We start from the raw sequence: 18758 nt of genomic DNA on the forward strand, positions 1-18758 counted from the left end.
TTCATTAGCGTAGATATGCAGCGCTTTAACCTGTACGTATACAAACACAGTTAACAGATGCTTCTCTCTGATATACCCTCAATCCCTCGAACTACACTCACAACACACCATGGGCAACTGTGCGTTCAGCGGGCTAGTTTAATAGCAAGAAGACATCCCGAGAGAAAAAAAAAGCTGAAAGCAGCGGGGTAGGCTAGGCTAGAATCGGAGGTCAAAGAGTTTGGGACCAAGACACGTAAGTTCGCGCAGCTAGCCAGAAAGCAACGTACAATAAATGTGTCCTATCTGTAATTGGAGATGCGGTTAAAGGCGCTGCAGTCTGGAACCGCAAGACCGCTACGGTCGCAGGTTCGAATCCTGCCTCGGGCATGGATGTTTGTGATGTCCTTAGGTTAGTTAGGTTTAACTAGTTCTAAGTTCTAGGGGACTAATGACCTCAGCAGTTGAGTCCCATAGTGCTCAGAGCCATTTGAACCATTTTTTTGTAATTGGAGATGCTAACCAAGTCTGAGGGTTACGCTGTTGTATTTGACCACGAACAGCACGTCTTCAATGTCCTACGTTGCAAGTTTCAGTGGTGGTCAGAACAGTGTTCGGCGTACTTGTGACTGCGTTATATCGGAACTAAGTGAAATCGAACATGGGCAAATTGTTGGTGCTCATATGGTAGCTGTTTCCGTAAGCAAGGTAGCCGAAGTGTTTGATGTTGCAAGAGGGACGGTATCGAAGATTTAAACCAAATGGAAGGAAAGTAAAAACATCATCTGCTAAGTCACAGCGCGGGCGAAAACGTATGTTGAGTGATCGAGATGGACAGTCATTGAAGAGGACCGTGACGCAAAATAAGAGAACAGCTCCAACAGTGACTGTGGAGCTGCATGTACACTCGTGAATCCTGTCAGCACCAAAACATGAAGCATCTGAAGCAGGGGACTACAGAGCTAGCTGGGATATCAAAACCACTCAACACTGATGCAAATGCTCATAACACGAAAATGTGACACCGACGCCATAAAATCTGGACTGTGGAGAAATGCAAGAATGTCATTTGGTCAAATGAGTCTTGTTTCACGCTGTCTCCAACTTCTGGCCGACGTTATGAGCCACGAGTGAAACGGGGTGAGCGTTCGGTGATGCTTTGGATAGCCATATGGTAGTACTACTTGAGCGTCGCCTATCAAATGCCCAGAAAAAAAAAATCAGCAAACGTTTTCGGTCACCAAGTGTGAAATACGCTGACGGAGTAAACTTTTGTCACGAGATGTATCAAATAAACCTGTTAGATCCTCTCGCTTGCCTTGACTGATCTTCGTATTACTTGTAAAATTTTTTTTCCTTTAAAAAAGATAATTTCGAATTTTCTGAGCCTTTTCAGGGTTTCAAATCGCGTTTTATGCGAAGAAAGCAAGTCTGATTAATGTCGATAGCTGATCTTACTAAAGCTGATTTACACATTCCTACATGTACACAATCGATCTAAATTTAATTAGTTTTGAGGGAAAAATATATATATAAGGCAGCTAAGATAAAGCAGCTAAGAAAAGCCACACAAATATACCCAGAATGAATAAATATACCGAGGAGTGATTTGCGGCAAGTTATTTTTTATCGCTTATAATCCCCGAATTAGAACATTATTTTTTAATAACAGAACTATATACATTTTTTGTAGAATTTAAAAGAAGCTTCTAAGAGAACTGCACTCACATAACACGTGTAGGACTCAATCAAATGCTATTAAGATAACAGCGCCGCAACCACTGTCCCACCGTCAGGGGAAGAGGTTCCACAAACGTTTACCACATTAAACAAAATGTAAGCAAAGACAAAACTCTGGTATGCTTCTCGTCTTCACCAATGCGCTTTAAGCCCATCAGTCAGTGTTCTTCTTTTCTAGCAATCATATGAATTGTTCGTAAGGCTACTGAGTCATTCACAATGCATTCGAAAGTCGAAAAAGTGAATAACGTTTATGGCGAATGTCGCCAAAGTATTAGGGCGTCGTTGCAGTTGTATGCTGAAGAACATCAAGATCATACCAAGCACTCACGATCGAAATCTGTAAACGTTCCAAAAAAGTTCTAGAAGCTGGAAGTGTGGAGAATAACATACACCAAGTAAAAAGAAGAGGAACTGATGAAAAAAACGCAACTAACATTTTAGCAACAGCAACATACAATGCAAATTGCACTAAGAGGCATCTCGGGACGACGAGAGATATCAACCGAACGAGTGTGCTGCGAACACTGCGTTCACTGCATTTCGTCCTCTTCACATTTAGCTGCATTTGTAACTTCTTAGCAATGATTTCCACAGTTGGTTACAGTTCTCGGAATATTATGTACGAGAAGCGGTATGCCTATACAAAATTTTGTTTAAGGAAGAAGCATTGTTTACAAACCATGGCCAAGTCAGTCTTAGCAATATGTACTAGCTGCGGCATGCCTATACAGAATTTTGTTTAAGGAAGAAGCATTGCCGGCCGGTGTGGCCGTGCGGTTAAAGGCGCTTCCGTCTGGAACCGCGTGACCGCTACGGTCGCAGGTTAGAATCCTGCCTCGGGCATGGATGTGTGTGATGTCCTTAGGTTAGTTAGGTTTAAGTAGTTCTAAGTTCTAGGCGACTGATGACCTCAGAAGTTAAGTCGCATAGTGCTCAGAGCCATTTGAACCATTTTTTTGAAGAAGCATTGTTTATACACCATGGGCAAGTCAGTCTTACCAGTTTGTACTAGCTGTCAGTTGAAAACCCACGCTGACTCGAGAAACTGGATAAAAACAACGCGCCCGATCTATCAAAGTTTAGTGCGTGTCTTTCATTACCCCGATTATTAGTCCCTGTTTTATTGATGGGAATCTAAGTACACTCATCTGTCTCGAGTTCCTAAGGTATGCCGCTACCGCAGCAATTAGAAGACATGCAACTGGGCATAAGGCAACTTGTGTGGTACCAATATGACGGATGTCACTCCTATTACGCACATTTAATGACGGACTCTCTTACAAGAACGTTTGGAGTGCACTTAACGATCGTTCAGGAAACGCAAAATGGTCTGCACACTCACCAACCTTAATACTTCTATACATTTAACTGTGGCCAAATTTTAAACAAGAGATAAATTAGCAAACGCCAACGACTTCCGAAGGCCTTATAAAGCCTTATAAATCGGGTCTGTTGTGTCGTTAATGCCTGGCGAATTTCAACGAGCAGTATTGTTTCTCCAGAATCAATGGTGAGGATCAACATCCTGAGCATTTGGTGCGACAGCTGCCGTTTTAAACACCTTAAACGAACATGAGTTATGGTGTTTGCTTACATTTAATATGGCAGATGTTTGTGGAACATCTTCTCTTATCAAGTCCCATATGTGTGATGTCATTGAAGTTATCTATGTGTAAATCAGTTTTAATCAGTTCACCTATCGACTATAATTAAAGTTGTTTTCGTCACATAAAATGTGATATGCAACCCCGAAAAGACACGAAAAACTTGAAAAAAGTTGGAAGCTACTGTCTTTATAGAAAAAAAGATTTTTCAAGAAATGCCAAAATCAATCGGGGCAAGTAAGAGGCACTAACAGATCTTTTGGTACAGCTCGTAACCCAAATTTACTCGGTAGGCATATTTCACACCTGGAGACCGCTGGCCACTCGGCAGAAGACACTCAATAGGCGGTCTGTTCTGTTTCGGTCTGTTCTGTTCTGTTCTCTGCGTCAGCTGATTCAAAATGGTTCAAATGGCTCTGAGCACTATGGGACTCAACATCTGAGGTCAGAAGTCCCCTAGAACTTAGAACTACTTAAACCTAACTAACCTAAGGACATCACACACATCCATGTCCGAGGCAGGATTCGAACCTGCGACCGTAGCAGTCCCGCGGTTCCGGACTGAAGCGCCTAGAACGGCTCGGCCACCGTGGCCGGCTGCGTCAGCTGGTCGCTGAGACTCGACACGTGCGAACCAGCGGTAAAACAGACAAATTAGCGCTTTATCGATCTGTAACCGAAAAACACTGCTTAAGCTTTTCTAATCCGAAGTTAATGAATCCGACCGGAGAGCTGCGATCACAGAACATCTTCATCCTATTCCACAGACGCTCAGATAATGTTGCCCCAGCACAGTGAAGGTTTCCCTAATCACTAAGGCGTACATGGATCATTGTATCGTTAGGTATCGATGTCCGACAAACTGCATCTCACACACAGACAGACACACACACACACACACACACACACACATACTGTCGTACGTGAAATCGCATTAACTGTTTGACACACTAGCTCAGAAGGTAGCCAAGGAAAATTACCCCTCTAGGACGACGGTCTCACCGTGGAGAAGCCTCTTATGCCATCAGAAAGCACAAAAAACTGCCGACCGGTGCCCGTGAGGAAAGACGAGAAGCGGTCGTCACTTGGCCGCGACTCGAGTGGCGCCATCAAAGTAATGTGTGGAAACGCTGCAATTTCTGTGGCGCCACTCGAATTATGCCACTTTCAGCCATGCCACAAAAATTAAATACGCTTCAACTTCGTAACTCCATTTTCCTTCTCTCGCCACTGATTACCGTGCAAAGCTAACTTGCCGTATTTGGTAGTTTCCATATTTATACTTGAATTTTATGAAAACATGTGGTTTCAGCCATACACCACGTTAGGTCTCTCTCCAAAACGCGTTGTGTTTAATATGTTTTATTACGATACAGTGCTGTTTTTTTTTCCTTTATTGAATTTCGATTCCCACCAAAGGGGGCGGGTGCGGGTTGGCAGCAGCTTAATACACTGCTCCTCAGCATACAGAATTTTTAAACCAGAAGAAGAAGACAAACAATAAAAGCAGGCCATACAAACGGTGACTTAAATTGTAATGGAGGAAAATTGTGAAAGGTAAAAACATAAAACAAAGGTGTGATGCTAATAAAATACACAGGAAGCAGACAGGTAAAATAGTAGGCAGACAATTAAAAAAACACGGCGACAGTCTGGTTTCTGTTCGCAAGAGAAATAAAAATCACACCCAGCGACAGTATGATTTCTGTTCACAACACTTCAGAAAAGACACACAACGCTGAACACTCAAAACACTGCACTAAAAAGTTGGCACGAAGATGTCACACCACAGCCAAGGGCAAATGCGGTGGGACCTGGACAGATGAGGGAAAAAAAGGGGGGAGGAGAGGAAAAACGAGGGGAGGAGCCGACAGAGGGAGTGGACTCATAAGGGGGGGGCAGGGCAGACACGAGAGGAAGTGGGAAAAGGCTGAGGAGGGGAGTGCAAAAGGACTCAGGGGAGAGAAGAGGTCAGAGAGGAGCTAGGCAGAGAAAAAACAGGATGGAGCCCTGGAAAAGGACAGAGGAAGGGAGGAGGAGGAAAGGATCAGAGTTGATAGGAGGGATAAATGAAGGGAGAGAGGGCATCATTCAGGAGGGGGAGTCGAGGGAAGCTACCTTGGGAAAGGAGATGACGTGTGTAAAGGTGGAGGGCAGGGGGGACAACAGTGAAGGCGGGGGTTGAGAGGAGCAACCAGGGGATGAGGGGGTATGAGGGGGTGATGAGGGGGGATGGGGGGGATGAGGGGGGATGAGGGAGGGATAAGGGGGATAAGGGGGGATGAGGGGGGGATGAGGGGGGTATGAGGGGGGATGAGGGGGGATGAGGGGGGATAAGGGGGGGATGAGGGGGGATGAGGGGGGTATGAGGGGGATGTGAGGGGGGTTATGAGGGGGGTATGGGTGTATGAGGGGGGTATGAGGGGGTATGATGGGGGTATGAGGGGGTGTATGAGGGGGTATGTGAGGGGGGGGTATGAGGGTGGTATGAGGGGGTGGTATGAGGGGGGTATTAGGGGGTATGAAGGGGTTTTGAGGGGGGATGAGGGGGGGATGAGGGGGATGATGGGGGATGAGGGGGGATGAGGGGGGGATGAGGGGGGATGAGGGGGGATGATGGGGGATGATGGGGGGATGAGGGGGGTTAAGGGGGGATGATGGGGGTGAGAAGGGGGGTGAGGGGGGTGAGGGGGTGAGGGGGGATGAGGGGGAAGGGTGGTGAGGGGCGATGAGGGGGGATGAGGGGGGGATGAGGGGGGATGAGGGGGGATGAGGAGGGATGAGGGGGGGATGAGGGGGGATGAGGGGGGGATGAGGGGGGTTATGAGGGGGTATGAGGGGGGTATGAGGGGGGGTATGAGGGGGGTATGTGAGGGTATGAGGGGGGTATGAGGGGGGTATGAGGGGTGGTATGAGGTGTGGTATGAGGGGGGGGTATGAGGGGGGCTATGAAGGGGGTATGAGGGGGGATGAGGGGGGATGAGGGGGATGATGGGGGGATGATGGAGGGATGAGGGGGGATGAGGGGGGATGAGGGGTGATGAGGGGGGATGAGGGGTGATTAGGGGGGATGAGGGGGTGAGGGGGGTGAGGGGGGATGAGGGGGGATGAGGGGGAGGTGAGGGGGGGAGGGGGGATGAGGGGGGATGAGGAAGGGATGTTGGGGGCAAGAGGGGGGATGGGGGGATGAGGGGGATGAGGGCAGTGGGAGGTGTAGAGGATGTGGATATGTTCAAAGGAAAGGAGCAGATGGGGGAAAGCAATCAGGTCATAGGGGATGCACACGGGGATGGAAGGCGTATACAGAAGGCGAGGCGGAGTGCATCATGCTCGGGGATCTGGAGGGCCTTATAAATTTGGGGGGGAGGAGGGGGGGGCGGGAGTGGGAGTGGATATCCAGGCAGGGTTGGCACAACAGAGGATGGAACGGATTAAGGATTTGTAGGTGTGGAGGATGGTAGAGAGGGTTCAACCCCATGTCTGGCCAGAGAGGAGTTTGAGGAGTCGGAGGCAGTTGTTACAGTGCTGTGATGTGCAACATTGGTGTATAAAGCTTTCATCACTCTGGTTACTAGCACTAATGATTCATTTACATGGTGAAAATATATAATGTTTCTATGAGGGCGTGCTGGAAAGTAATGCCTCTGAATTCTTTGTGTGAAAACTCTTGAAAGCTTTTAAAGTCTCATAAAACAAACGTCATTAACATTCTGTGTCTTTGTTCATCATGTCTGCATATTTGCAGCCCTCTGCCGCTAGAGCGCTCCGAATTACAGCGTCCAACATGGCGGTCTGAAACGCAGCTACATCGGTGCGTGAGATACGGCGTGTGTAGTGTAACGACGTAAGTTTTGTATAAATGATTTTCTTTTGACATATGACCATGTGCAGACTTTGTCACCAACGTCAGTTACAAAACACTTCAAAATTATTTAAACTCTTTTTAAAGTTGTCTCTGAATGGTTCTTGAACGAAACTGTAATTAAAACATCATCATTTGAGTCGTATGCGCAGAATTACGTCACTCAGTCCAATTGGTCTGCGCAAACTTGTTTCAATTTAGATGTCGTTTGTTTCTTCTCAGACATTATATTAGTGCAAGTTATCTGCTTTAATAAATATTAAAACCACATTGAATAAACTTTTAAGACTCAAACTCGCGATGAACTTTGTCAAAATTAATAATCCTGTCAAATCAGTAATGCTTCTTCCTTAATATAATTCTTCATAAATAAATTCTCGGAACACGAATTTAAACTTTTGTAGTATACACTAATTTATTATCTTCATATATACTACATATAGACGTGAACCTGAGCCTTGACAAGATAAGACTGAACATTTACAACATGAATAGACTTTCTATGACGTCATTGTTGTAGAAACATTACAAATTCTTATTTTTTCAGTTTTTAGAAGCACGACGCAAAAACTCGTTTTCAGGATCTTCTGTTGCTCTTTGGCTGTCGACCCGCGACGTATAGTGGTCAGCAATTTTCCTCTCTAGTCCCGGCAGTGAAGATGCTGTCTCCGTTCGTTGCGCCGCCCTCTCCGTACATGAAACATAAAAATAAATACAAAACTTTAGATAATTCACAAACATTACAAATACTACAAAATACATAAACAAAACACTAAATTAAACTTATATTCAGCTGCAAACTGGGCTGACACTGGTGGATGGGCGACGCTTCAGTTTCGCGTCCCACTACGTGTGCTGTTATCGAGTTTTGAATTCGAAGAATTTATTCACTCATGGAGTACTCTCTCCTTGAGCATAACAATGCCAAACCACACACGAGCGCTGTAACATCTTCAGCAATCCGACGTCTTGGGTTCACTGTTAGCTTTCGTCCTTCATACTTGGCTCCATCCCATTTTCATGTTTCCTAAACTTAAAGAAAACCTTCGAGTACTTCAGTTGATAGAGATGAAGCGGAGCAAGCAGAGGTGACGTTGTGGCTCCGTCAACAAAGTCAAACATTCTGCTGTGACGGTATTAATAAACTGACCTCTCGTTGGGAGAAATCTGTCTCCATGGTGACTATGTTGAAAAATGAATATGTAGACATGAAGAATAAATACGTAGAACGTTAATAACGTTTGTTTTATTTTAAAAAGGTTTAAGAGTTTTCACATAAAAAATTCGGAGACATTACTTTACAGCACGCCATCATATCATATGATTAAGCCATAAAATTGGTGTATCAGTAAGCAAATATTTAATTAATGAAAGGTTCAATTTGTTCTAAAACGGTAAAAGTTAATGCAATACTGACAGCATAATCACATTCTAGTACTGGAAACTTCAGTCCTCTCTCAACACTCGTCCAAAGACTTGAGATAGGAAGTAACAAAATTTGTACTGGCAGTTTCAGATGAAGTGTAGCTTTTAATAAAGGGAATAGGGTCTTTAATAAAGGAAATAGGGTGTTTTAGAGCACTTGTACGGAACATCCAAAATTCGGTACAGAATAAATGTAGTGCTACGTCGTTGTATTTAACAGATGTGGGGAGCAAGAGTGAAAATATTAGCTGTTAAAGGAGTCTTTAGATCATCGTTAATAGCATCTAACGGCTCTCATAAAAATTGAAAATTGTACCTTTGAGAACGTAGTATAGGCGTAAATATTGCACAGATGTAATCGCCAGATGTCAAATATCGAAGAGTCACTTCTAGTTTTCTTGAGCCAGAGCTGTCATCTTTAATTTGAGTATCTGACTTTTTGACAGAGCCCGTATCACTGCTCTACAAGTACTCGAAATTAGCTTTCGTTGTCCGAGAGTATTACAAGTATGTGACTTCGTTTACGAATGCTACGTCAGTTACTTTGTTTGATGCCACTGGGGCCGGCCGCAGTGGCCGTGCGGTTCTGGCGCTGCAGTCCGGAACCACGGGACTGCTACGGTCGCAGGTTCGAATCCTGCCTCGGGCATGGGTGTGTGTGATGTCCTTAGGTTAGTTAGGTTTAAGTAGTTCTAAGTTCTAGGGGACTTATGACCTAAGATGTTGAGTTCCATAGTGCTCAGAACCATTTGAACTATTTGAACCATGCCACTGGGTTTTTTGTGCGTAAATTTCACATCCAAATCCAGCGTTTGTGATTCCTCCTCTTCTTGTTGAATTCTTGGCTCAGTTCTAGTACCATAATCTGAATGACGACACCAGTGTCCTTACGAATAACACCAACTGACGACATATTGAAAACAACGCCACGACAATTTTGACAGAATCGTGTGGGAACAGCACAGGGCGCCGCTGCCATATCTGTCTTAATGCGACATGCTGTAGGATCCCGGCTTAAAGTAGTTTGCCAACCCTTCTTTGTGTCACTCGCAAGTTGTGCCAATTCTAAGCATATGGCGGGTATAGCCTGAGAGCATATTACTGAACACAATGAAGAAAACCGCAACAGTTGTTGGATCAATAATATTTTATTGTTTACGACTGGCATATTTTTTATCGAAAACTGTAGTCGCTATGATAATAAGTCGTGAAGCTTCTAAGAAAGAGCTATTTTCTACATCTGCTGTACACTGATGAGCAAGAATGCTATGACCACCGACTTACTATCGATGTACATCCGTCCAAGCGATAGTAACGTCATCTGGCGAGGAATGATTGGTAGAGACGCGCACGGTGCATATACGAGGGTTGGAACTTTTATAGTGGCAACTATTTGTTTACAGCTCGTACAAAATAGATACGTGTTTCAAAGTTTTACTGACCTTCAAAGTAGTCACCAGCATTGTGTATAACTCTTTGCCAGCGATGTGGAAGTCGTAGGATACTCTTAGCAGTGCCAGTTGTGTTGACAGTTCGAGCGGCGCGGTCTACTGCCCGACGAATCTGTAGCAGTTCTGAAGCGAACGCCGTGAAGTGTTTCCTTCAGTATAGAAATCCAGTTGAACTCACGAGGGCTTAAGTCAGGGGACTGCAGTAGGTGACAAGCTGGTCGTAGGTTGTGTTCCAAAAATGAACAGCATAGAGACAGAAGTGATGACACGTTCTGCAGGACCTGGCCATCATTTTTCAGGACAATGCTCAAGCAGGCACAGTGCAAGCTGTTACTGGTTAGTTTCACTGATGGGGCTGCTAAGTGCTATACCACCTGCTGCACTCCCCTGACTTAAGCCCTCGTGAGTTCAACTGGATTTCTATACTGAAGGGAACACTTCACGGCATTCGCTTCAGAACTGCTGAGTCGGGTAATAGACCGCGCCAGTCGGACTGTCAACACAACTGGCACTGCTGAGACTATCCTACGACTTTCACATCGCTGGCATCGGGTTGTACACAATGCTGGTGACTACTTTGAAGGTCAGTAAAACTTGGAAACACGTATATACACTCCTGGAAATGGAAAAAAGAACACATTGACACCGGTGTGTCAGACCCACCATACTTGCTCCGGACACTGCGAGAGGGCTGTACAAGCAATGATCACACGCACGGCACAGCGGACACACCAGGAACCGCGGTGTTGGCCGTCGAATGGCGCTAGCTGCGCAGCATTTGTGCACCGCCGCCGTCAGTGTCAGCCAGTTTGCTGTGGCATACGGAGCTCCATCGCAGTCTTTAACACTGGTAGCATGCCGCGACAGCGTGGACGTGAACCGTATGTGCAGTTGACGGACTTTGAGCGAGGGCGTATAGTGGGCATGCGGGAGGCTGGGTGGACGTACCGCCGAATTGCTCAACACGTGGGGCGTGAGGTCTCCACAGTACATCGATGTTGTCGCCAGTGGTCGGCGGAAGGTGCACGTGCCCGTCGACCTGGGACCGGACCGCAGCGACGCACGGATGCACGCCAAGACCGTAGGATCCTACGCAGTGCCGTAGGGGACCGCACCGCCACTTCCCAGCAAATTAGGGACACTGTTGCTCCTGGGGTATCGGCGAGGACCATTCGCAACCGTCTCCATGAAGCTGTGCTACGGTCCCACACACCGTTAGGCCATCTTCCGCTCACGCCCCAACATCGTGCAGCCCGCCTCCAGTGGTGTCGCGACAGGCGTGAATGGAGGGACGAATGGAGATGTGTCGTCTTCAGCGATGAGAGTCGCTTCTGCCTTGGTGCCAATGATGGTCGTATGCGTGTTTGGCGCCGTGCAGGTGAGCGCCACAATCAGGACTGCATACTACCGAGGCACACAGGGCCAACACCCGGCATCATGGTGTGGGGAGCGATCTCCTACACTGGCCGTACACCACTGGTGATCGTCGAGTGGACACTGAATAGTGCACGGTACATCCAAACCGTCATCGAACCCATCGTTCTACCATTCCTAGACCGGCAAGGGAACTTGCTGTTCCAACAGGACAATGCACGTCCGCATGTATCCCGTGCCACCCAACGTGCTCTAGAAGGTGTACGTCAACTACCCTGGCCAGCAAGATCTCCGAATCTGTCCCCCATTGAGCATGTTTGGGACTGGATGAAGCGTCGTCTCACGCGGTCTGCACGTCCAGCACGAATGCTGGTCCAACTGAGGCGCCAGGTGGAAATGGCATGGCAAGCCGTTCCACAGGACTACATCCAGCATCTCTACGATCGTCTCCATGGGAGAATAGCAGCCTGCATTGCTGCGAAAGGTGGATATACACTGTACTAGTGCCGACATTGTGCATGCTCTGTTGCCTGTGTCCATGTGCCTGTGGTTCTGTCAGTGTGATCATGTGATGTATCTGACCCCAGGAATGTGTCAGTAAAGTTTCCCCTTCCTGGGACAATGAATTCACGGTGTTCTTATTTCAATTTCCAGGAGTGTATTTTGCAAGAGCTGTAAATAAATAGTTGCCACTATTAAAGTTCCAACCCTCGTGGTATCAGTGGGCGTACTGTCCGTGCGCAGAAAGGGGAAGGCGCGCGATCTATCTGAGTCTGAAAGAAGGCTATTGTGATGTCCCGGAGGCTCGTCACGAAGATTTCGTAAACTACACGACTTGGGGTGTTCGAGGAGTACTACAGTGATTGTCTTCAAGACGTGGCGAAACCAAGGTGAAAACACGTCCAGACATTGTGGGTTTAGACAGAAACCCCTCATTACAGATATCGGATGTCGTAGGCTGGACCGACTGATAAAGCAGGACAGGTGACGAACTGTGGCGGAACTAAAATCAGAATTTAATGCTGGGCAGAGCACAAGTGTGTCTGAACACACAGTGCACCGAACACTCCTACAGATGTGCGCCCCAGCCGATGTCAAATGCATGTGGCAACTACGACTGAAATGGGCATGTGACCATAGACGGCGGCAGAGCGATTCATGGTCTGATGAATTCCGATGCCTTTTTCATCATGCCGATGGGAGGGCGAGAATCCGTTGTCTTCCCCAGGGGAGCAGCTCCTCGAAACCTGTACTGCGGGACGGAGACAAGCTGGTGGCGGCTCCGTTAAGCTCTTGGGTGCATTGACGTGGACATCCATGGGTCCAGTGAAGCTCGTTCAAAGCACCATGGCGGCCAAGGAGTATCGCACACTGGTTGCAGACCACATCCACGCCTTCATGATAGTCATGTTCCCCTAAGAAAATGGCATATTTCAACAAGATAATGCAACAAATCACGAGACCAGGAGTGTGATGGAGTGGTTCGTGGGAACACATTGGCCAATTGATGTGACGGCCTCTCAACACGTCGGGTATGAACCGGATCGAGCACATGTGGTATGTGGTTCAAATGGTTCTCGGTTCTAGGTGCTTAAGTCCTGAACCGCGCTGCTGCTACGGTCGCAGGTTCGAATCCTGCCTCAGGCATAGATGTGTGTGATGTCCTTAGGTTAGTTTAAGTAGGTCTAAGTCTAGGGGACTGATGACCTTAGATGTTAAGTCCCATAGTGCTCAGAACAATTTCAAATGGTTCTAAGCACTATGGGACTTAACATCTGAGGTCATCAGTCCCCTAGAACTTAGAACTACTTAAACCTAACTAACCTAAGGACATCACACACATCCATGCCCGAGGCAGGATTCGAACCTGCGACCGTAGCGGTCGCGCGGTTCCAGACTGAAGCGCCTAGAACCACTCGGCTACCGCATCCGGCCTCTTCCTAAATGTAGAACTAACTCTAAGAGTCCTTACCCAGCACCGTTCATCTTCTTCGCCTCAAATTAGAGAAAAATATTGTGTTATGAATACAAGCGAAGAAAACGCAGAGCCATTGTAAAGGAATCTAAACAAACTTTTATTTCATTTCGCAGGATCTTTAACCATTATACACCCGCTAAAGTACTGGTGCAAGCGGATGTGGAATCTCTTCTGCAAGAGTTTGGAACTTCCTTAATTCCTCTTTCTGGCGTCCCTACGATTTTACTATACTTCTTTGAATGCAATTTTCTGTAGTTTCTTTCAGTAGACGATTTTATTGCACCCGTTTCACAAGTAACAAATAAATAAGAAATTTCCCACTCCTGTTTAAATTGACTTTCGGAAATATTTCCCTTTTCGAAGCAGGTTGTTCCATTATACGCCGTCTATCAATGCACTCGGCAACACTTCACAGTGGCTTCACTATGAAAGCCGAGTTCAGGTGAGTTAAGCTGAGTTAAACCGATGCACCGCGCAAACATTCTCTGTACCTCGCTTTGCACGGGTGCGATTTTCCTTACTGTGGGAGGCTCTGGTCTAGTTCGATACTCTTTATCGATAAGAATTAACAGAGATGATAAAACTCGAAGAATGATCAGTAATCCAGCAGCGACTGAGTAGCGTTGGTGCACTGCGGTAGCAGGAAGTGCAAGCAGGCCCAGTCACAACGAATGAGGGAGATCTGGGTTCAGAATAAAGACAGCCTCAGCGCCAAGTGCAACAAGGCTTAACGTGTCCTAGATGGCCCCAACGAATAAATAAAACATTATGTATAATTTGTAAGTAGGCTGTTTAGTTTTTCCATGTTGGTAACGCCACATAGTGCTCTGTATGAAAATCGCTGACTGCGCTGTGTACAGTCTGTGGCTGGTTGGACTCGTTGTTGGAATATTCGCTTGTGTAGTATTGGGCTGTTGGAGGTGAGCCGCCAGCAGTGGTGGATGTGGGGAAAGAGATGCCACAGTTATGAGAGGTTACTATGAGCAGACGATCTGGACGTGTGTCCATCAGAAAGAGGAAATTTGTAAGACTGGATGGCAGGAATATATATATGCTGGTTCATTGATCGTGACCGGGCCAAATATCTCACGAAATAAGCATCAATCGTAAAAACTACAAAGAACGAAACTTGTCTAGCTTGAAGGGGGAAACCAGATGGCGCTAGTGTTGGCCGCTAGATGGCGCTGTCATAGGTCAAACGGAGATATATATATATATATATATATATATATATATATATGTGTGTGTGTGTGTGTGTGTGTGTGTGTGTGTGTGTGTGTGTGTGTGTGTGTGATTTCATTTAGAATTCAACACAGGATGATAGTATAATCAAGACCAGTACAACTGTGTTCTACTATCACTCTATGAGGGGGGGGAGGGGAGGGGGGTGGAACCTGTCTAACAACACGATAGAAGAAGAACCATGAGTCGATAGGAAAGAGTTAGGAAATCCAGTATTAAACCAGAACTTAAGAGAGCTTTGGAAGATCAAACAAGGAAGAACGGCTAGATACCACTCCGTCAGTATTTCTAAAATAATTGGTTGAAGTGGCAACAAAACGATTATTCGCTTTGATATTTACAGTATGAGACTGGAGATATACTACCACTCTTTCGTAAAAAACCTCATCCAGAAAATTCCGACAACTTCAAGAGCCGACAAATACGAGAATTATCGCAAAATCAGCTCGTGCATCCAAGTTGCTAACAATAATGTACATAACGATGGGAAACAAGACTGATGGTCAGTTCGATTCCAGAGAAGGTAAAGGTACCAGAGAGGCGGTTCTGACGTTGCGGTTGATAATGTAAGCAAGACTGAAGAAAAATCAAGACACGCTCATAGCATTTGTCGATTTGAGAAAAGCGTTCGATAGTGTAAAAGATGCAAGATGTTAGAAATTCTGAGAAAAATAGCGACATGCTGTAGGGAAAGACGGGTACTATACAATATGTACAAACGGCAAGAGGAGACAATTTGAGTGGGAAACCAAGAACGAAGTGCTCTGATTAAGGATGGTGTAGGACATGGATGTGGTCATTCACACCCTACAGTTAAATCTGTACATCGGAGAAGCGCTGACGGAAATTATATAACGGCTCAAGAGTGCGATTAAAATTCAAGGTGGAAGGATATCAATGATAAGATTTGCTGATGACATTGCTATCCTCAGCGAAAGTGAAGAATTACAGGACCTGATGAATCTAATGTACAGGCTAATGACTATACAGTAAGAACTGAGATTAAATCAAGAAAAGGCGAAAATAATGAGAAGTAGCAAATATGAGACTACCGAGAAACATAACATCAGAATTGATGATTATGAAGTAGATGAAGTTAAGGAATTCTGCTACCTTTGCGGCAAAATAGCCTATGACGGACGGAGCAAGAAGGACGTAAAAACCAGATTAGAACTGGTAAAGAGGGCAAGTCTACTAATATGAAACATATACTTTAAATTAAAGGAGGAGTTTGTGCGTTTGGAGCACAGCATTTCATGGGGGTAAAACATGGACTGTGGGAAAACCGGCACCGAAGAGAGTAGATGCTTTAGATGTGGTGCTACAGAAGAATGTTGAAAATTAGGTGTACTGATAAGGTAAGGAACAAGGTGGTTATCCGCACAATCGTCGAGTAAAGGAATATATGGAAAATACAAGAAGAAGGGAGACCCTGATAGGACATCTGTTAATGAATCAAGGAATAACATCTATAGTACTAGAGGGAGCTGTTAGAGCATAAAAACTGTAGAGTGTAATGAAACGGACAACAAACTATCGATACCATCGGCTGGCGAGCTATGCGGTGCCGTGAATCGACATGAAAGAACAGTTAATTACATGAACTTGAACTGAAATATTTTATTATAGAAACTAATAATTTGCAGGACAATCGTATTATGTTTTGCTGCAGAACTATCTGAGAACTCTATTCAATTTTCGTACTGTTTTTATAAGTGTATACGTGTGATGTATAAAATATCTATGCTCAGTTCATGTTGGCAAACCTGTTAACTTTGTAAGGTCTTTGATTGTTATTGCAGAAACAGTTTGTCAGGTGAGGCTAAGTGTCAGTCGCGCCTTGGTGAATCTAAGAGACAATGAGTCTTGAGAAGTCTTGAGAAACGGACGATTTTGAGACAACGACTTATGTTGGAAAAGCTTATATTGGTGAACTACTGATTGTTATGAAGATGATATTTCGTAAATATATAATATGGAAAGCTTTAAACAGTATCAGTTGTTAGGTAGCATATTACAAACCCAAGGACCCATTGTAGTAACAATTACAGCAAATCCAGAAGTTACCCCTAGACAACGAGCAAGCAACAACGAGTATTCAAGGTAAGGTAATTAAATTATTTCGTATTCGTACTGTGAAGTTACCTTCTCTTGTGAAATATTTAAGTCTCTTATGCTCTGTTAATAGAGTGAACAGACTGACGGGGACTTGTGGTCCACTATTGAAACCAGAAAGACCACACAGTGTTTTGAACACGTGTCATAATTTGATATAAAATAATTGATATTTAATGTTTGTTCCCGTGTGGGGTTGCTAGTCCCCCATCGGGCGCCTCCCCGGGTGGCGGATTGGGGAATGCTCTCCAGATATGGGGGGTACCGGGGAAATAAAATACCCGGGGTGGACCAAAACTAGCACGGGTAGGGAAGACTCGTTAAGCCATGGTGAAGGCAAATCCCTAGGGGTAGAGTACCCCAAAATCAAGACTCCTGGTCCTCCAGGTTGGGGGTTGTGCAGAGGGCTACCAACCCACTCATGTAAAACAATGGCCGGTCAGGACACTCAAGGTATGCCTCGGAAACAGGACAAAATTTACTGGAACAGAAATTGGCCAAGTTACAAGGATTTCTCTTTTGGTTCGTGGAATGTCAGAAGTCTATACCGCCCAGGAAGCGCACAAATACTAATAAACGAACTAGGAAAATACAAGGTACAACTAGTAGCGCTCCAAGAAATAAGATGGCAGGGAACGGGATCAATGAAAATAGGAGACGGGACAATAATGTATGGAGACTGCGGTCAGCGCCATGAATTTGGAACGGGCTTTTACATTCATAAAACAGCAATTGACACAATAAAGGAATTCAAATCAATTAATAACCGAATATCACACATTACAATTCAGGCTCAGTGGTTCGATATTACATTTATAAATGTTCATGCACCCACAGAAGATAAGGAAGATGACGTGAAAGAAGAATTTTATAGTCAACTGGAACAGACATATAATTCAATAAGTAGACATAATGTAACAATAGTGTTAGGAGACTTTAATGCCAAAGTAGGAAAAGAAGAAATCTACAAACCAACCATTGGGAATTACAGCTTACATGATGAAAGTTCAGAGAATGGTGTGCGACTCAAACTTTGCAATGGCAAATGGTCTCACATTAAGCAGCACAAAATTCCAACACAAACGCATTCATTTAGGGACATGGATATCACCAGATGGAAAAGTAGTGAACCAGATTGACCATGTCGCCATCCAAAGACGATTTCAAAACAGTATTAAAGACGTTAGAACTTTTAGGGGAGCAGATTGTGAGACAGATCATATGTTAATCATAGCTCAAATGAAAATAAAGCTAAAAAAGAAACAAAGTACAAATAGGGTTGAAATTAAAAGGTACGATGTAGAAAATCTGGCAGAAGAAAAAATAAAAGAAAACTTTAGGAAAGAAATGGAAATTAACCTATCGGAATCTAGACTGACACATAGTGACCAGCAAGACGTGGAAAGTAGATGGAGACACCTCAGAAACAGTATTCAAGATGTAGCTTCCAAAACTATAGGTAAAAGAAAACTAACTAACAAAATCTGGTTTAATATAAAGTGCCAAGAAAGAGTACTGGAGAGGCAAAATGCGAGGAAGGCATGGTTACAAGACATGGACAATATTACACTAAAGGAGAGATACTATAAAATCCGCAAGGAAACACAACGAACTCTAAGACAAGAGAAGAGAAAACACTACAACAACATGGTAAGAGAAGCGTAGGATGATTTCAAGCATCACAGAGCAAGGCAGATGTACCAGAATATAAAAAAGTCCTTGGGAAAATTCACTAAAAGGGAACAGTTTATAAAGGACCATAATGGGAAAATACTTACAAACAAGAATGACATACAAGAAACATGGAAGACATACTTTACACAGCTGCTCAACTGCAATGATCCACAATATTACTTTACATTTGAAGAACCAGATACAGTTGATATACAAGACACCACACCATCAGTAAATGAAATAAGACAAACAATAAAGAAATTAAAGAACAACAAGGCCTGTGGGGAAGACCAAGTATATGCTGAGCTTTT

The sequence above is a fragment of the Schistocerca serialis genome, chromosome 7, assembly GCF_023864345.2.
Source record: "Schistocerca serialis cubense isolate TAMUIC-IGC-003099 chromosome 7, iqSchSeri2.2, whole genome shotgun sequence".
Classification (NCBI taxonomy): domain Eukaryota; kingdom Metazoa; phylum Arthropoda; class Insecta; order Orthoptera; family Acrididae; genus Schistocerca; species Schistocerca serialis.